General features: G+C 51.4%; 1 protein-coding gene across 2 annotated transcripts in view; it reads left to right on the plus strand.

The window, feature by feature from the left end:
- The first annotated feature begins 1,734 nt into the window (after window positions 1-1,734).
- Window positions 1,735-12,061, plus strand: part of CSNK1E (casein kinase 1 epsilon) — a 33,887-nt gene continuing 23,560 nt past the window's right edge. Inside the window, exons 1-2 of one of the 2 annotated variants that reach the window (XM_035696422.2) lie at window positions 1,735-1,856; window positions 4,316-4,410. The gene's annotated coding sequence lies outside the window, so the exon portion shown is untranslated. The remainder of the gene's footprint in view (window positions 1,857-4,315; window positions 4,411-12,061) is intronic. The other variant, XM_035696423.2, reaches the window with a different exon arrangement.

Genomic DNA, 12,061 nt, shown 5'->3' on the forward strand with positions numbered 1-12,061 from the left:
CGGGACTCGATTCTGGGTCTCTAGGATCACGCCCTGGGCTGAAGGCAGGCGCCAAACCGCTGAGCCACCCGGGCTGCCCCCGGAGGATGTTTTAAAGTGTTCCTTGGCCTTGAAAGAGAGAAAGGATCTCTGAGCCTTTCTATCCATGTGACCTGGGGAAACAACCTCTCAGACCTTGGTTTCCTCATCTGTAACCTGAGGAAAAGAATAATTCCTACCTCAGGGCTATTGCACAGATTACATGAAAGGGGCTTATCCTAGATTATAGGAAGTGCTCAGTTAATGTGAACATTTTATGAAATAAAGGAGCTCTATAAAAGTGATATAAGCCCATTAGGAGAAAATACAGCAAAACAGAAGGATTAAAAAAAAAAAACAAAACAAGCTTCATAAGTGCCCAGAAAGTGCTCAGAAAGAACCACAGCAAGCATTTTCTTTCCAGGCTCTTTCCTGTGTACACAAGTGTGTTCTGCTTTTAAGTACAACTGTAATCCTGCTGTCAACACACATTCACATCCTGCTTTTCTTCTTGTAATATTGTAGCACATTTCCTCATATTATTATAAGCTGTTTGTAAACATGACTTTTAATGGTTGTGTAATATTCCATGTGTGTTTGTGCTGGTCACCCCTGCCCCGGGTGTTGGACACCTAGACTAGTTCCAATTTTCACCATTATAAAGAATGCCACAATTTGAAAAAAGCCGGGCGAATGCCACAATGAATGTGTATTCTGAATGACCTCCTTGGGTAGATTTTCAGAAATGCAATTGCTGGGTCCCAGGACAAGCACGTTTTTAAAGCTTTTGGATAGGTGAAGCCTGATTGCCTTTTCAACGAAGTGGTGCCCTTTATTTTTGCCATCGCCAGAAGGGAGCTGGCGTTTCCAACAGGGAACTTTGCCGAAAATAAGCAATCTCCGATGATATAAAAGTAGGTGAAGGGCAGTCCGGGTGGCTCAGCGGTTTAGCGCCGCCTTCAGCCCAGGGCCTGATCCTGGAGATCTGGGATCGAGTCCCACGTCGGGCTCCCTGCACGGAGCCTGCTTCTCCCTCTGCCTGTGTCTATGCCTCTCTCTCTGTGTCTCTCATGAATGAATAAATAAAAATAAATAAATAAATAAATAAATAAATAAATAAATAAATAAATAAATAAATAAAGTAATAAAGTAGGTGAAGACAGTTGTCTGACTACAGGCATCAGAGGCCAGATCACCTTTTCCCAACCCCCAAGGGCTGGAATCACACTTCTAGGTCACTCCGCTCTCCCCCGATTCCTGGTTCCTTAGCAGAAGGCGTCGGAGGAAGGGTCCTAGGGAAGCATAGAGTGGGGTACCGAGAGAAGACATTCAGGGGAATCAGAGGCTCCCTCCGTCCCCCGGACGCCATTCCTTACCCAGGTTATTTGAACCTGGGATCTGCGGCCCCAACAGTTCTCCGTAAAGCAGGGGTGGAGGCGGAGTCAGGGGGTCGTGGGGGACCCCGGCTCTTCCCAGGCTCCTCAAAGGGGCCCTCGTCTGCGAAGAGTAGGACCTCCCCTTCCAGCCCGCCCTCCCCGGGGGCGCGCCTGGAGGTTCCCTCCGGCAGGTGCTGCCGCCGGCCCCGGCCCGCCCACGGGGGCGCGCGGGTCCGGACGAGTGTCGCCAGCGGCTCACCCCGCAAGCATGACAGTCACGAGCGCCCGGGGCCGAGAAGCCGGGGCGTGGCCGGGAGCCGGGGGCGGGGCTGGAGGGTGGCGTCACGGCCTCGCCCCCGGCCGGCTCCCTCCTTCCTGCGCGCGGCGCCCGGGCCGAGTCCTCACCTGGAGGGACAGGTGTGCTCATCTCGCATCTCCGAGAGGCCGGCCTGCGAGTGGCAGGTGAGCGTTAGCAGGAGCTCGGGCGGGGGGCTGGGAGGAGGGGCCGGGTTGGGGGGGGCCCTCCCTGGACGCTGGGGACGGTCTGGTCAAAGCAGGCAGCAGGGAGGCGGAGCTGGGCGTGGGTCTGCAGGGTCCGATTGCTCTCCAAACTCCTGCGACGTCTCTTGGGTATAGTCACGTTGTACTGAAATGTAGGCACTGGAGGGATTTGAAGGAGAGCAAGTTGAAGAGGAAACAGCAGGTTTCCAACCACAAATCTATCATTTTTTTGTACATGATATCTTTTCCTTGTTGTAAAAGTAATGTGCAGGGATTGACTGACATGGGGAAAAGTAGGAAAGAAATCGCCCGTGGTGCTCTCTCTCTCTCACACACACACACACACACACACACACACAACAACAACAACAACTGCGGATATTCTGGTGTTTTCTTTCCCAGTCTTGTTTCTGTGCACAATCACTTTGATATCATTTTATCATACTGTATTTACAATTTTTGTGTCTTGCTTTTCTTAACATCGTGTCATAAGCATTTTCTTGTGTTGTTATTAGTCATCCGTGTATGTGTAATCATTATTTTTAATGGCTGCATAATGTTACATTTGAGGGAGGGGCCAGAGTTGGGAGCCACTCTGAACACTTGGAGGCAGGATTTGAGGGGGAGACGGGAAGGTGTCATAGGAAAACTTGGGGTCTGGGTCAGACAGGCCAAGACCTCCACCTCCAACACTGGGCTTCAAGAAGGATCTTTGCATCGGTTTCCACATGAGGAAAATAGGTCCATAGAGCTAACTTCTCAGATCATTGTGAGGCTCAAGTGAGCTAATTTATGTAGAAAGCCTCCCCCCCTCTATCTCCATGGCCCTGGCAGAAAAAGGGTCCATGTGTTTGTGAGTTTGGAGGAGGGATTTGGGCCAGCTGAAGCTGCTGAGGGAGTAGAGGAAAAGCTGGGGACAAGGGGCAGGCTCCCCAGCATGGAGATGTCTCTGGGTCTGGGGCAGACGGGCTCACATCCACTCTGCGGTCACTAAGGCCCCTAGAAGAGTTTAATCCCTTGAGATAAGCTTCTGGAAGGGCTTCGAAGTGAGAGAATTGGAAGAAAAGTAGGAGAGGAGGGCAAAAGTGGAGCTTAGTAATCAACCTCTTGGACAGATAAGAATGCTGAGGTTCAGAAAACAGAGGATTTGTTCAGGATGCACACAGGGAGCAGTAACAGCATAGGTTTAGACACCAGGGCTCCTAATTCCCACAGGGATCTCAAAGCCAGAGACTACTGATTTCTAGGGGGAGGAGGAGGAGGTCAGGGCTGAGTCATCAGCTGCAATTGTACCAGGCTAAGGTATCCTGAGAAAAAACAAATGTTTCTGTTTTTTAAGCTTCCACTTCCTCATCTGTGAAATGGGATAGTAAGTCCCCACCTACCTACTTAGTCCCCACTGCCAAGCCTATCCATCTCCAGGTAGCTAGGGCCTCCTTCCATTTTTAGGGCCTGTTCAATCTCTGCTCATATACCCTCACCATGACTCCTTCATCTTTATGGTCCCCTGGCCATCTTCACAGGGAGGTCTGGGTACCTGTCAGCTGAATCAGGTGATTACCTGTGGCCACATCTCAGTTAGGATGGGAAATTCCATACTCTCATGAGCCATCTGCTTCTAGACCTGAGAGATACTGTTCTTTCTAATTTGCCCTACAGCATGCTACTGCTAGATAAGAAAGGGCTTCGTGCCCTGGGAAGAGTTCCTAAGTGCTAAAAACATCTTGTCGTGAGGGTACACGACCCTCTGAGGCCATCTCTTTCTGCCTGGCCTGTCACTCCAGGACAGTAATAAGGATGTCAGCCTCCCCTAGCAATTTTAGCGATCTCTGTCTTAATCCTGGTAACGCTGATGTGTAATGACTTATTCTGGGTCGTATGCCTCCATAGTAGATGCAGTTCTCAAGGGCTTGACCCACCACAAGGCCCAGGCCAGGCCCAGCCCTCCTCCCTGTGACTGAAGTAATAATAACTGTGTCTATCATTCAGGTGCCAGACTCTGGGCTGTAGGCTTTAATCCATTGGAGGTGGGTGCTGTAGCCATCCCAGTTCTGAATGAGGGAACAGAAGTTTAGGAAAGTTCTATAAACTCACCCAGCCCCACAGCCCAGAAATAGCTGATGAAGGATCTGAACCCAGCTGGTTCAGGGTTTCTACCGCCACTGCCTCTCAAGTGAGAACTCAATCGCTGGGGTCCTCCAATGCTAATGTGAACTCTTGTTGCATACCCCTTTCTGTAAAAATATTTTTGAGCATGCGTTTTGTATTCAAATGCAAATGTATTTGTTAAAACTTGGGTATAAATGTTCTACTGTGCTAATGTGTGCATTATAAAACATCCATCGAAATGGAACATTTAGAAAGTTAAGATTAAAGACTAAATAAGAATACAAATTCTGATCTTTCTTCCCATACCCCAGTGGATCACTTTGTGAACTTCCTGGGGTGGCCAACATCTACTTTGGAGACAGTCACTTTGGTGGTCACCAGAATCCCCTGGATGCTTTGGAAGTGGGTGAGTGGATTCATGATGTCCTGAGGAACAAGGGGTACCCTTCAGTGGGGGCCCAGGTATGTAGCCAGGTTCCCGTTGGCACTGAGGGAGACAAAGCTGATTGGGCTGCAGTCTATAAGGCAGGGTGAGGCCCCAGGGTGGGTCTGGAAGGGTAAATTGGAGTCCTTCATAACCTTTATGAACATTAGATCATATTCACTCTCTTAGCCTCAGGTTCCTACCTGTAAAACAGGTGGGATGATCTCTGGCTCATGAGATTGTTGTAGAACTAAACCAGAACAGGTGAGAGGTGTCTATTGTGGTGCCACATTGTACAATAAATGAGAATTTGCTCATTCTCTCCCTCTTCTTCCCTTCTGCATGCAAAATTCCAAGCTGTTCTGAGCAAAACCAGTGGATAAATCCAATATTTACCTGCTTGAGATTAAAGACCCTGCCTGCATCCCACCTTCCTCATCAGCTTTCTCCCCACCAAGGAGGGGGATCCTGGGTGCCCTTTGACCCATCTCCCCACAGGGCCCCCCCCTTCAAATGTCTGAGGTTCCTACCATAGTGTTGGCTGAGGCTGTTCCTTCCCACCCTCCAAATCTACATGCAAGCCCCTCCTCCTTCCACCTTCCCCAGGGGCACCTCCCCAGTTTCTCCATGGAAGGGGCCTAGTGGGCAGTCTGCTTCGAAGGAGCCTCAGAGTCTTATCTGGATGCTGTATCCTTGCAACACTCTGCATCAAGTTAAGAACTCCCCAGCGGTAAAAAAAAAAAAAAAAAAGAAAAAAAAAAGAAAAAAAAAAAATAACTCCCCAGCGGTGCATTTCACAGAACACCTGGCTGGAGGGCGAGGGGCAGCTCATCACTGCTTGGTGTCCCCAGTGATGCCAGGCCACGTAGACCTGTCCTGTGGCTCTCACCATCTAGCAGTTTCTCTCTGGTCCATGGACTCTCTCTTAGTCCATATTTTTTTCTGGTGTACACCCAACTGGCTGAGGCGGACTGTCAGCTTGAGGCGGGCAGGGCTCAGTGCGGACCTCTCAGGACCCGTGAGGAGTAGGCATCAGGAAGTGTTTGTGGAGACAGGGTGAGATGATGAATCGCACCAACTATGCTGACTTGGGAAGTGTTGCTGTGGGAATTGGGATTATTAGCCAGGGCAATCATCGTAATTCCCGCGGCCCAGTTAATGAGTGGTTGTGTGTCCTAGAGATGGGATTCCTTGGATTCCCAGAGGATGGAAGGAGCGCATTGTAGAGAGAGTTGGCAGCAGTGCAAACAGTGTGGTTTGTTGAATGGAGGGGCAGTGGGGTGACAGGCCAGGTTGAAGGAAGGATGCAGACGGGTGGGGGAGTAGGGGTGGGCAGAGGTGAAGGCAGAGACCCTTGGGTGATGCTGGGTGTTTTCATTGTTCCTGTAACTGTGCCTTTAGTGACAACTCCTCTGGGAGTTGATTCCTCAACGGAGATTGGCAGCATGGGGAATACTGAGAGGGGTTTGCCGGGGCGGAGCGGGGAGGGCCAAGGGCCCACCATGAGCAGGGGTGGAGGGGGTGGGGAGACACCACAGGGTAAGTGAGGCCTTATGTGAGGGAAGGCTGTCAGGTACCATCTGGCCCAGAGATGGAAAGTGCCAGGCCCTTGCCTCCACCCCTATGACCACACACCCACAGCAGAATTCGCTCATTGCACAAGTATTTACAGGGCACCCATTACCAACTGGACACCCACAGGAGCACCTATAGGAGGATTTTTCCCTCTTGGAGCTTATGTTTAAGGGCATTAAAAATAAACAAGTTAATGTTTCTTGCCTGTAGGAAGTGCTGTAAAGAAAAGGCCAGGGTGGGGGATCCCTGGGTGGCGTAGCGGTTTGGCGCCTGCCTTTGGCCCAGGGTGCGATCCTGGAGACCCGGGATCAAATCCCACAACGGGCTCCCAGTGCATGGAGCCTGCTTCTCCCTCTGCCTGTGTCTCTGCCTCTCTCTCTCTCTGTGTGACTATCATAAATAAATAAAAAATTAAAAAAAAAAACTTCAAAAAAAAAGAAAAGGCCGGGTGATCCAGTAGAAAGAGGCAGAGGGGATCTCTCTCTCTGTGACTATCATAAATAAATTAAAAAATTAAAAAAAAAAAAAAAAAAGAAAGAGGCAGAGGGGAAGGGGGCCTGCTTAGAATTGTGCGGTCAGGGCACCTGGCTGGCTCAGTCATGGGACTCTTGATCTCGAGTTGTGAGTGCAAGCCCCATGTTGGGCATGGAGCTTACATTAAAATAATAATAATAATAATAATAATAATAATAATAATAATAATAAAGATTGTGTGGTCAAAGAAGGCCTCTCTGAGGAGGTGACTTTTGGGTTGTGACTTGAATGCAAGTCATTGTGTTCAAGACATTGAAGGCAGACATTGAAGACTGAGGATCTGGGGGGCAGGCAGAGATCATTCTAGGTAGAAGGAACGGCAAGTGCAAAGGCCCTGAGATTTGATGAAATGAAAGTAAAAATGAAAAAAGATAGTTCCAGGTGAGGTCTGAGAGGCAGGTAGGGGCCAGATCATAGCAGGCCTGGGAAAGAACATGGATTTCACACTAAGGACAGAGAGAGCATTTGATGTATTTTCAGTAGTCAAGGGATGTGATCTCACAGGTAACAAACTACGGTAGTATCCAAGTATGCCCACCGTGAGAGGTGGCTGGGTTCAGAATATAGTTGGGAGGGGGAGCTGATGGGATGTGCACAAGGTTTTGAATGGGAGGGGCAGAGAAAACCCTTTCCCACTGAGCCCAGATGTGTGTGACCTCAGGGTCTTTCTCAACAGAGCGCCCCAGATGTGGAGTGTACAGGACCTTCCCCATCCAGTCCAGCCCTTATGGATGGGGAGACTGAAGACAGGGCCTTAGAGGTCTCCTTGTCTGGGCCCCCGGAGAGGAGGCTGTGGATTCCCTCAGTTCCTGCTGAAATTCACTGGCTGAGCTGGGACTCAGATGTGGGCTTCCTGGCCCCTGGTCCCGGCCTCTTGCTACCCAACCCAGCTCCGTCTCCACTGAAGATGGAGGAGGGAGGAAGTACTGCCGGAGAACAACCAGGCATGGTGATGTGGTGAGATCACCAGGAGAAGCGTCTAAAGGCAGCGGAGTCTGGAGAGGCCTAGGCCAAGGCCCTCATTGGAGACAGGGCACTGCCCTGGGAGCAGTCAGAGGTGGGTGGAACATCATGGAAGGGTCCAGGGGCAAGCTGCCAAGGTCTCGCTGGGCAGCATTTTCAGGCTGGCAGGCTTGAAGAGGGCCTCTTGGAGCAGAGCGTGTGGTGAGCCATCCACCCTTGGGGGTCTTGGGAGAGAGGCATAAGTAGCAGCTAAGAATAGGAAGACTGAGAGACTTCCTGCAGGAGCATCCTAGAGCCGATGCTGTGGGTGAAGACGGAGGGTGGGCAAGGCCAGTGGCTCACCTGGGCCCACCTGGGTTTGCCCACCTCCAACCCAAAGGGGAAGGAGAAGGCAAGGAAAGAAGCCAGAGACCCAGCCTGAGGTTCTAAAAGAAGTCCAATCAGGTGGCCTGGATTCCACTCCATGCCGGCTCCTTGGCACGTTATCAACATCTTCCTCTTACTCAGGACTAAGTTGTTTTTGTACATGATCATCTGCATTATCCCCATTTTATGAATGAGACTCAGAGACTTTAAGGAACTTTGCTAGGGTCACAGTTAAAAAGAGGCAAAGTCAGCATTTGAAGCCAGCTTCTTAACCACATGGGGCTCCCGTCTTGGGCTCTCTTTGTGACTTTGAGCAAGCAAGGCTCCCTGAGTCTCAGACTCTACCTGTAAAATGATGGGGCCTACATAAATGAACCCCTCAGGCCACTGTGGCGCTTGATGGGGGCCCCAATATTGCTTCTCTTGGACTGGGGCTCAGGACCCTGAAAGAGGGGCTGCAGACTCGTTCTGGAACTGTGTTCTCCCCCAGCCTGGGAGAGTGGTTAGGGGTGCGGGCTCAGCTAGGCCACTCCTCTCCGCTGCCTCTGCTGAGGGTGGATGTGAGGGTAGGATGAGTCAGTGCAGATAACGTGCCTTGTAGAGGGCCTGCACACAGTAGGCACTCAATAAATGTAGCTCTTGATGTTTTGTCAGAGAGAGCGAAGGCCGTCTCTTCACAGACCATTCATTCACTCATTCAGCAAATATTCATTAACCCCTCCTATGTGCCAGACATGGTTCTTGACTCTGGTGACCAGTGGTGTCCCCCAAATAGTACCTCCCCAAAATAGCAGTGCCCCTCAAATAGCAGTGGTATCCCCAGAATAGCAGCTTATATTCTAGTAGGGGGCTCAGACAAAAAAAATTCAAATAAGTACCATGTAGAATATGTTATATAGAGATAAGTGCCAGGAAAAAATGAAGCAGTGAGGGTGGGTTGAGGTGAGGGGGAGGCAGTGCCCTAGTCGGGTTAGGATCTTAAATCAGGAAGACCAGAAGGCCTCCCTGTGAAGGGGATAAGAGCCAAGACCTCAGAGAGGGGAGGGAATGAGCCATGCAGATATCTGAGGGAAAAGCATCCCAGGCAACAGGGACTGCCAGGGCTAAGACCTCAGAACAGATTGTGTAGGGCCATTTGAAGGACCATCCTGATGTTTAGTAAATCCAGGGTGGGGTGCCCACAGTCAAGACTCAGACTGCAGATCCCTTTGGGAGGATCAAAAGCTTCCTTCCCATTGCTGATTGCTTCTGCATTATCATCCTGTGGGCTGGCAGTTGCAGGGCTGTCCTTGAGATCCCCAGCCCAGTGCTCCGGGGGTAGGGGAGGGGGGAGAGGGAGTGGTGTGCCAAGAAACAAAAACAAAGTGTTAGATTGGAAGGGTGCCGGGGAGTCTCTTCTGACCTAGTGCAGAGCAGCTAAACTCTGGGGTGGGACCCATGTGAGCTGGGACTCCACTGACACCTAATGTTCCAGGCTGATTGCATCTTCAGGGTGAGTGAGTGGGTGTGCAGGGAGCGGAACTGGGATGAGCTCAAGCTGGCCACACCCTTGGGCCTTAAAGTTGAGAGTTAAGTCCTGGGAGGAATCCTTGAGAACCTAGAATGAAGAGAGCAGTCAGGCCCAGAGGCTGCTAGAACCCCATAAGATTTCTTTCCCTTTGGAATCACCTCTATTCCTCTGTTGGGTTTTGTGTCATGTCTCAGTTTCTTGTAAGAGCTGAGCTGCAAAGCTTTTTAGAAGTCCCTGGTTGCGAGGTGGGGTGGGGGAGAACATTGGTCTTCTAGGGGAGTAGGAAAGAGAACTAGGCCCACAGTAGAGGTAATCAGGGGAAGGATGTGGGGAAGGATGTCACTCTATGTTCAGTGTAGGGGCTGGGGTGGGAGTGTGACAAGATTGGGGCAAGGAAGCTGGGACTTTGTGATGGTTAATGTGTGTCCTTAGGCAAGCACTGTTGAGAGCCTCAGATGCCCTCTCTGTAAACCAGGGAAAGAATAGAGTAGGATTTAATCTGTTGTTGTTTCAGAGGTTAACCACCTCCCCCAGGGCCAGGTGCTTAGTAGATGCCTGAGCAGTGCCAGTCCCTTCCTGGAGAGGGAGGCCATAATTGGGCAGCAGGGCTCAGGTTGGAGGGTGGAGTGGTGAGGATGGAGGACCCAGGGGTACATTCCACACCTGCTCAGTAATGCCAGGGTCCCTCTGTCTGGGGCCCCAGGCTTGGGCACCTTGTTTCACCTTAGCCCAAGTGGGGTTGGTGACAATGCAAGCAGAGCCTCGGGATTCAGGGTTGGTAAGATTGGGATGAAAACAGGTAACAGGGAACCCTGGGTGGCGCAGCGGTTTAGCGCCTGCCTTTGGCCCAGGGCGCGATCCTGGAGACCCGGGATCGAATCCCACGTCGGGCTCCCGGTGCATGGAGCCTGCTTCTCCCTCTGCCTATGTCTCTCTGCCTCTCTCTCTCTCTCTGTGGGGCTATCATAAATAAATAAAAAATTAAAAAAAAAAAAAAAGAAAACAGGTAACAAAGGGCAGGGCATTGGGGGTGGCTGACTTCTAGGACTGGGGCATACTTGGGGGCCTCAAGGGGATGAAGGAAATCATAAAAATGGGTACAACAAGCTCAAGGAACAAAGTAGGTAGCTACTGCCCAGGCCAGCTGAGTGTGGGAGGAACCCAGTGTGAGTTTGGACTCAGAGTTACCCTCTCTCCCAGGGCTTCAAGAGAAGTAGGGAATATGGACCTGTAATAGGAAATCAGCACATTTATTTATTTAAAGATTTTATTTATTCATTCATGAAAGACACAAAGAGAGAGGCAGAGGGAGAAGCAGGCTTCATGCAGGGAGCCTGATGGGGGACTCGATCCCGGAACCTCAGGATTACACCCTGAGTCAAAGGCAGACGCTCAACCGCTGAGCCACCCGGGCCCCTGGAAATCGGCACATTTAAAACAGTGGTTATCAATTAACAAAACAATATAAATAACAAAAAAAAAAAATCACTATGCAGGTCCAGCAAAGCCAACCACCTTGCCTGGTGACCCCCTGTTCTGGCAAAGGGGACATGTTGGCCATGTCTTGGCCCAGGCCAGCTCTGTATCTTGCTGTGCTGTGTGGTCCTGGGCAAACTCCTCCCTTCCTTGGACCACAGATTCCTGGTCTGGGATAGAAGAACCTGATTTGTGGGGCTCCCACTAGTTTGGACAGTGTGTGACTAAGTCCCTCAGGCTCGAGGGAAGATGTGGTTATTATGGAAGCGACTCTTCCCCGGAACCATGCTTCCGGGATTGGATGCAGTGCACTCTGGTGTTTTGTGGGTTCACAATCACAACTGTGTGTGTGTGTGAAGGGATGTGTGTCATCATTTGGAGCTTTGCATGGTGCAGTGTCAATATCATCGTTTTAATAACTTTGCCCTGGAACCTTTCATTGGCTACCCTGGAAGCTGGTGAGAAGCCTTAATTAATTCTCCCAGTGACCTGGGGAGCAAGGGGTCTTCTTCCTAATTGTGGAAACCCAAGCCTAGAGGTGGGAGGTGCCTCAGGCATCCGGGCACCACTGGGAACCCTGACCCAAGTGCTAGTTTCAGGGCGGGGGGGGGGGGGGGGGGGGCGGGGCGGGGAGGGTGGTGTTTCCTCATTAAACCCCTGAGACCAGGATCAGGGTTGGTGCCCATTAGTCTGAGCTGCTGGAAGAGCTGGGAGGGTCCTTTGCACCGGGGTAGGGTAGTGGTGAGGGTAGCTGAGCTCTGGCCACCCCCCTGGGTCTTTTGTCAACGTCACTCTATCTCCTGCTGTCCTGTCAAATCATTGACCCCTGAACCAACCTGGCCTGTGTTCTCTGCAGTATTCAGAGCCCTCCCCCCCAACATTCTCCTTTTGCAGTGGCCTGGCGGTGGGGTGGTTGAGAGGAGAGAGAACGGGGGAAGAGGAGGCTTTGGGTCTAGAAAACCCCAGCTATGTGTGCACCCGCCTCCTCCCCACCCCCACCCGGCTTTTTTCCACCTGTGCCCCAGACTGGATGGGGTGTGGGTGGCTGTGTGTTTCCCGGCCCCACACGTAAGACCGCGTTCCTGCCACGCGCTCCTCGCCAGGCTTGGGGGACTGTGTTTCCCGGCTGCGACCCCCCCCCCGCCCCCCCAGCGTCCCCGGGAGCCGAAGGCGCGGGCCCTTTAAATCCTCCGGGGCGGCGGCGGCGGG

This window comes from Canis lupus, chromosome 10, assembly GCF_003254725.2.
Source record: "Canis lupus dingo isolate Sandy chromosome 10, ASM325472v2, whole genome shotgun sequence".
NCBI classification, from domain to species: Eukaryota; Metazoa; Chordata; class Mammalia; order Carnivora; family Canidae; genus Canis; species Canis lupus.